This window comes from Rhipicephalus microplus, chromosome 1, assembly GCF_043290135.1.
Source record: "Rhipicephalus microplus isolate Deutch F79 chromosome 1, USDA_Rmic, whole genome shotgun sequence".
Taxonomy (NCBI): domain Eukaryota; kingdom Metazoa; phylum Arthropoda; class Arachnida; order Ixodida; family Ixodidae; genus Rhipicephalus; species Rhipicephalus microplus.
In genome coordinates, this window is record NC_134700.1 from 144,715,164 (window position 1) to 144,722,564 (window position 7,401).

General features: G+C 48.4%; 1 pseudogene; it reads right to left on the bottom strand.

Annotated features, from left to right (window-relative positions):
* Window positions 1–691: 691 nt before the first annotated feature.
* LOC142799864 (uncharacterized) lies at window positions 692–4,003 on the bottom strand (annotated as a pseudogene).
* Between the last annotated feature and the right edge of the window lie 3,398 nt (window positions 4,004–7,401).

The following is a 7,401-nucleotide window of genomic DNA, read 5'->3' on the forward strand; positions in this document are numbered from 1 at the left end:
CGAAAACTAGCCCAAATAAGGCTGCATTGGCACGTGGAATATTTCAATTTTCATATGAGACAGCAGTTAACCCTTTAAATGTTTACAAGTACAGACCCTTAATGACATTCGCTTTAATTCACTGGTGTTACCAATTGGCAGAATCGGAGTAGCCGACAAACTCAGCACCAGAGCACTCTATCATGGCGGAGGGCAACAGAAGGGTGTCTTCCAAAAAAACACCCGGGCTTCCTCGGTAGCGAATGGCAGGGTCACAATGGTACGCGATACGCACGTCTCTCTTTTTGCTTGAGTGGGCACGCTGCCAACACCACCTAGAGGAAATTCTTTCCAGGCCGGGGGGCTGCCTCTGTGACGTAGCCGGGATGTGGCCGACGGAAGCGGGGGAACGCTCGAACAGAAGTCCTTATATTATTTATTCAGACACCCTAAGGGCGCCGGAAGGCATTACTGAGGGCATAAGTTGTGCGCTTGGCTGACGTTTTTTGCAGCTACACGTGTAATATACTTATATAATATTATCTGGGGTTTAACGTCCCAAAACCAAGATATGATTACGAGAGACGCCGTAGTGGAGGGCTCCGGAAATTTTGACCACCTGAGGTTCTTTAACGTGCACCTAAATCTAAGTACTACACGTGTAATATACTGAATAAAATTAGGAAGGAAAAGACAAAAGGGACCACTCATATCTACACCCATCGCCATTTTATTCATTTATTTGTTAGAGTTTGCAGCTTCCGCTTCTTAGAGTGTTGTCCGGGTCCGAAACTTTGCTGTTCAGTCGCCGGCAAAAGTTCTTCAGCAGAATGTTCGTGCTGCACCACAATATATATTTGAGCACCATTTCACTTGCGTGTCCTTTTTCACAGACGTCGAAATCTGAAGGCTCCTCGTCGCTGAGCAATTGCAGTGTTAGTTCTGTGGCCACTTGACGTTGGTTTTAAACTTTTGAAAATTTGGCCCATTTGGAAAGCTCTTCTACAACAACGTAATTATGAGCCACCGCATTCACAGCTGGCATCTCTGGGTAAACCAGCCCTCCCCTGTCAATTTCTTTGACAAGACTGTACATGCGATTTTCCGGAGAAACTGCGACAGTCTTGTCAATTGTGAGGAGCTCTCTGCATTTGTCACATTTTAACCTCTTCCCAGCGATGTGCACCGAGTAACCAGCAACATAGGTAACCACTGGAATGACATTCTTCAGTTTTGATAGCGCCTCCTGGGTCACAACAAAGTTGAATTTTCCACTTGGCACTGCTGCCTGCGTTTGGAACTCTTCCCACTTTTGATTTTTTTCGTTGTCAATTTCGGACGTCATGCTGATTTGTGGTAGTGTGGTTTGCAGTCGCAACTTGTTCTCGCACTCGTAAATCTGTGTTAGGGACAAATGATACTGCGAGCCAGCCAGTCGTCGGTAACAACTAAAACCTTCTTCCAGAAGGTCTGTTTGGAACTTCCCAAGAAGCACAAAGGACATCTTGAGCTCCTCAAAGCAATATGCGCAGATTTCAATGAGCGCCCGAGTCGTCTGAATAAGAGCCCCATGGGTCTCATCAGACAACTTACAGGCATCCGCTCTCCTTTCCTCCCACTCCTCCAACCAGTCCAAAAAATTGTTCCAGAAGCAAACCTTGGGGTCGAATGGAGAAGGGTAGACTGGCTTTTGCAAATCGTCCCTTAGTCTCAGTCTTTTGAAAAGAGTCTTTACGTTGAGAACCTTTTACCATCTCACTATTACATCAATAAAACTGGCGGTTTCTTTGTAGTTCTTCAGGTTGTGCTTGGCTCCAATGACTCGAAGTGCATTCGGTCCGTACTCACTGAATACTTGCAAAGCAGGTTCAACATCCTGTTTCTCGATGTCTGTTAGGGAAACAGCTTTTCTGGACAAAGTGTAGCCGTACCGGAGTAACTGCTCACTCTCTAAATTATATGCGTCTTTAACTGTCTTGAAATACGCATACTGTATGCGCCGCTGCCCCGTTGTGCTTGGTTCGAACTGAGGTAACCAGAAACACTGGTCATTTTGTTTTAACCATTCGTTGCGCACGCACTTCAGTAAATGCACTGGGTCGATGACGAAGAACAATGACCTGTGAGGATCTGATGGGTGCGGAAACACGAAATCATTTGCCAGTGATTTGGAACGGCTTGAGGGGCCTTGCTTACCGAATACTTAAACGGCACCATTGCCCTTCGATTCACGGCGTTGTTGTCGGTCCCGACATACATTACTTTGTATCCAATTTTTTCAAGGCTGCGATGACATCTCCTAAAATGTTGTGCAGAAATTCTCCATTAGCCTTTTGAACGGGAACAATGTGCGCTACCTCCTTAAACTTACACATGAGGCTGTGTACCATAAATACAAATGCACTATTCGCTGCTTCTGCGTTGTTCAACGCGATACCAGCGATGTTGCCTTCCTTATAGTCAAAAAATGTCTTTAGATGAATTTCGTCCACCATCAAAGTCACGTAGCGTTGCTGCTCATTCAACTCGGATATCTTCTTGGCCATGTAGTGGAGGAATGTATTGTCTTAATGCTCTAGTTGGGGGTTCATTCCGAAAGACGAACATATTGACCTAATGGTTCTTGGGTGTGGCATGATGATGCTCCCGTGACTGCGCATGTACTTGTACGCGTGAGGCGATATAGTAAATAGTATGCAGCAGTACACCATAAATTCTACAAAGTAGCGCCATCGTTCTTTTTTTGTTGACATTAACTTCACTTGCTCAGCGAGCAGTTGAATGATCGTGGTGTTATCGCTTTCTTGTGCTGTGTATAGTTCGTTCAGAAGAGAAGCGACAGTCTCGAAGGTGCCTGCGGTTGAGTTTTCAGAGCTTGACCTCTGGGCACTGTCGAACCCCTCGACTCCTTCCAGCAATTCCAGCAGCCGTCGTTTGCTGTAGATCACGGACGGAACTACCATTTTGGACCCGAGCCGCTTCACTGATGCTTTTGCGACGTTTACCGTAAGAGTTAGGTCGGTTTTTACGACAACAGAGTACTTAATTCAAGGAGCGTCATCATTGCAAATGTGAGCCAAAATGACGTGGTCACTGCATTCGATGACATGCCAAAATGTCAGCTTCTTGCCTCGAACGAAGTTTGCGACATCTTTCAAATCGCAAAGCTTATCTGCTTCTTCCTCTTTTTTGGCAGTGACAATTGACTCGGCGAGCACTTTCTCAAGGGAAGCGGCCTCTAAGCGCCTTCGCTTGCTCTCTGGGTCCTCTCTTCTAGAGCTTTCTATAGACAGGTAGCTTGGACAATCAGGGAATACCGTCGGTACTTTCTAAGCTTGAAGCCGCAAACGTGAGAGCGGTGCGGTCATTGTGCGGCCGGTGGCTTGGTCAATATAGCTTGTTTCTCGAACGATGTTTTCGGCTTTAAAGTGACATTCGCACACCTAAAGAAAAGAAACATATCCTAGCATCAGTACGGCTACCTCGTAGCAGCAACAGTACATTCAGGGCTTTGCGTGACGCGTTTAGGCGTAACGTGCTACAAACTACAAGGCTCGCCACGCAACGGTAGGAGCAACCTCAATGAGAAAATTATAAAGCATTCAAAATTTCTTACCCTGGCATTCGCTGACACGACCAAGTTTTCACGTGGAATGGCACGTATCCACGCTGTCTTGCTTCGTCGGCTTGAGGGCTCGAACGAAAAAACGAAACGTGCACCTTGGGGCCTGTCTTGTAATTGCCGTTCCACCGTGGCACACAACACTTTCCTGGCATTTTGGCGCTGATTCTAACTCTGCACGAGCCTGTTCGCCACACATAACACGCGATAAACACTTAGGTCACTCGCCGTTGCCCAACTACGCACAAAAACGAATATCCGAGCAGCAACGTGCATCCGCGCCACGAACGCTCACAGCGCGTCCAAACGTGCCCGCCGCACCGAGGCTGCCGAGGCCCCGCCGCTCAGGGGACCAACGCCATCTAGCGAGACGTGAGACTGGGCCCCTTACTGATGACGTATATTCACGGCCCCGCGAGAGCCCCCGGCCTTGAGTCAGTCTCGGTGGCGTTGACGCTGCACACAGCGACGCTACGCTGGAAGAAGGAGAGCTCCAACGCGATGTGCAACCGACGTGAGCGGAGTTCGTTGGCGCACCCAGAGTTGGCATCATTTCAAAGCTCGGGGCGCTTGCGACTTCTGGTTGAATCTGCCGATTTTCACGGGGCAGGAAAAGTTGCTGCGTGAGGTGCATCTCGCGAAAAAGCTGGTCCAGATCTGACAGTGGAACATCCAGGGAACACTATGAATCTTCCGATGGAATAGACTTGTTTTGTATGGAGCATGAAAAGTATTACCGAAAGTGCTCCGAATCTGCCAATAGAAGGTCCTCTTAATAACAGCATTGGTGCGGAAGAAGAGCTTTCCAAAATAGCCCGCTCATTTTCCATGCTTCTCTTCCTTTATTGGGCGAAATAAATTCAAATATATGTTCTCTTCAGCTACATAAAATGGAGAGCTTCCTTTGAACTTCACGCACATTCCTTTTATCTCAAAAATTAAAGGGAGTGTTCTCTTACCATTGAAAAAAAAACAGGAGAACATGCTTTTAGTGTCGAAGTTAGAAGCTGGTAAATTAGGTGATCAGAAGTTTTATGGGGTACAACACTTGCCACCTTGAATCCGTCTCTGTTTTAGAAAAAAATTGAAATTATGTATAAGCCAGAAAACAGCCATACTAGAGATAGTTTTGGTTCTGCACTTGGCCCATTTTCAAAAAAAAAGAGCTGCTCAAATGTAGGCCTGCTTCTACCTAGTTGCTTTTCAATTTCTAATTTTAGTTTTAAAAATATTGTATTATAGTTTTCTTGTACAAGAAAAAAAATTGGCAGCATATTCATGGAGTGAATGATGAAGAGTGGGGCGAAGTATTCGTCCGTCCAGTCGTTCTTGCTTCCGTCCGTCCATGCGTCCGTCTGTGTGACCGTACATGCGTCCATCCGAACGTTCGTGCGTTGCGTCCATTCCTGCGTTCGTCCATGCATCAGCCCCTGCGTCCGTTCATGCGTCCATCCATGCATCTGTCTGTGTGTCCGTTCGTCCATCTATTCAACACTCCAAGTACCACAATCTCGCATGTTTTCACCATATTTTCCCCTTATAAAAGCACCGCCATCCAGCGGCCATTCCAAGGACTAAACGAGAGGTGGCACACGCACACTTTCTTACGGCTTGCGCTTCGGGTCTACTTCTCACCTTCACCACCACAAGTTCATGGTATATACTAGTTCACTGTATTCATGGCACTGCAGCCCAACGTTCTGTAACCCTTTCTAAAACCAAGGAAGTTACGCCCAGTGAGTATAACCTAGAAAACTTTTCCTGTCAGATAGTGCTCAACGTACATGCCAATGGCTGCTATTGGGAAAGGAGAGACAAGAAAACTCGGCTTTTACTTTCTTACGGCTTACGCTTCGTATCTACTTCCCACCTTTAACCACCTCAAGTTCATTCATGGTATATACTAGTTCATTGTACTCATGGCACTGCGGCTCAATGCTCGCTAAACCTTTGTAAAACTAAGGAGGTTACACCCAGCGAGTATAACGTAGCAACGCTTTCTTGTCAGATAGTGCTCAATGTACATGGAAATGGCTGCTAATGGGGATCACAGCGTGCGCGTTAACTGAAAGCCGTATGCTCCTGTCTCTCATTCCCCCTTATCAGCCATTGGCATGCACAACGAGCGCTATCTTTTATTGTTTAACATCACACAGAAGAAATCTCTCACCAGCACCACCTTGGTGGTCAAAATGTTATACTTTTTACATACTACAACGGCTACGAGGGACGAACGGGTGCCGCTACATGGAGCTTCGCCCCTAAAAGTTCGGCAGAACCTACGTATGTGGGAATCGACGTGATGCGAAGCATGCGGAGGGCAGGTGACCTAGTTGCAGTTCTTTTTCATCAATGACACGTGATGAAGTGACACTAAGTATATGAACAAATATTGCACGCACAGACATATCTTGAATAGATGCAGATGTTTATATAACCAGTTGTTTGAACTTGCACAACGATGTCAACTGGAACATGCATATTAGCAACACCAGAAGCTCGTATGAAGTGCTGATGCTCACGAAGATGCTCGCTTTGAACAATGCTACATAAATCAACTCAGCGCCCGGCACCTAACCACAATTGACGTCAACCCGACGTGGCGGCTGTATTAAAGGAGTGCATACGTAATTTTTATTAAATTAGACAGGCAGCACTGCAACCCCTATTGACCTTTCACGAAGATTAGCGTCTATTTGAAAAGTTGCTCCGAGAGCAGGCGTAACTCTGCAGTACAGTGCTTGACTGTCACGCAAAGTGCTTGGCTTCGGGTGGGCTCTGTGACTGCACTTCAACGCAGCCATCTAACCCGCTAATCTTTGCGATGCAGACGATCTTCCATATGATCATCAGCCAGCTACTGCTGATCTCGGTGAGCATCTTTGCCGGTGCGTCATCGGGGTGCGCACTGCCGTGCTTCGCAGCGGCGTCGGGATGCTACCACCTGTCGCTCGCCAACAGCCAACCCAGGATGACCGTGCCGCCAGGGGAGCAGTGGCCACCGGAGGCTAAAGCATTGTGGACGGCCACATCATCATCGACGTCAACAGCTCCGCTGCATATAAAAGCTCACCCACCGCCGGTACTGCCCCGTGGTCTCTGTGACTGCACCTCAACGCAGCCATCAACCCGCTAATCTTTGCGATGCAGACGATCTTCCATATGATCACCAGCCAGCTACTGCTGATCTCGGTGCGCAACTTTGCCGGTGCGTCATCGGGGTGCGCACTGCCGTGCTTCGCAGTGGCGTTGGGATGCTACCACCTGTCGCTCGTCAACAGCCGACCCGGAATGACCGTGCCGCCAGGGGAGCAGTGGCTACCGGAGGCTAAAGCATTGTGGACGACCACATCATCATCAACGTCAACAGCTCCGCTGTATATAAAAAGCGCACCCACCGCCGGCACCGCCCCGTGGGCTCTGTGACTGCACCTCAACGCAGCCATCTAACCCGCTAATCTTTGCGATGCGGACGATCTTCCATATGATCACCAGCCAGCTACTGCTGATCTCGGTGCGCATCTTTGCCGGTGCGTCATCGGGGTGCGCACTGCCGTGCTTCGCAGTGGCGTCGGGATGCTACCACCCGTCGCTCGTCAACAGCCGACCCGGAGTGACCGTGCCGCCAGGGGAGCAGTGGCTACCGGAGGCTAAAGCATTGTGGACGGCCACATCATCATCGACGGCAACAGCTCCACTGCATATAAATTGCACCCACCGCCGGCACCACCCCGTGGGCTCTGTGACTGCACCTCAACGCAGCCATCTAACCCGCTAATCTTTGCGATGCAGACGATCTT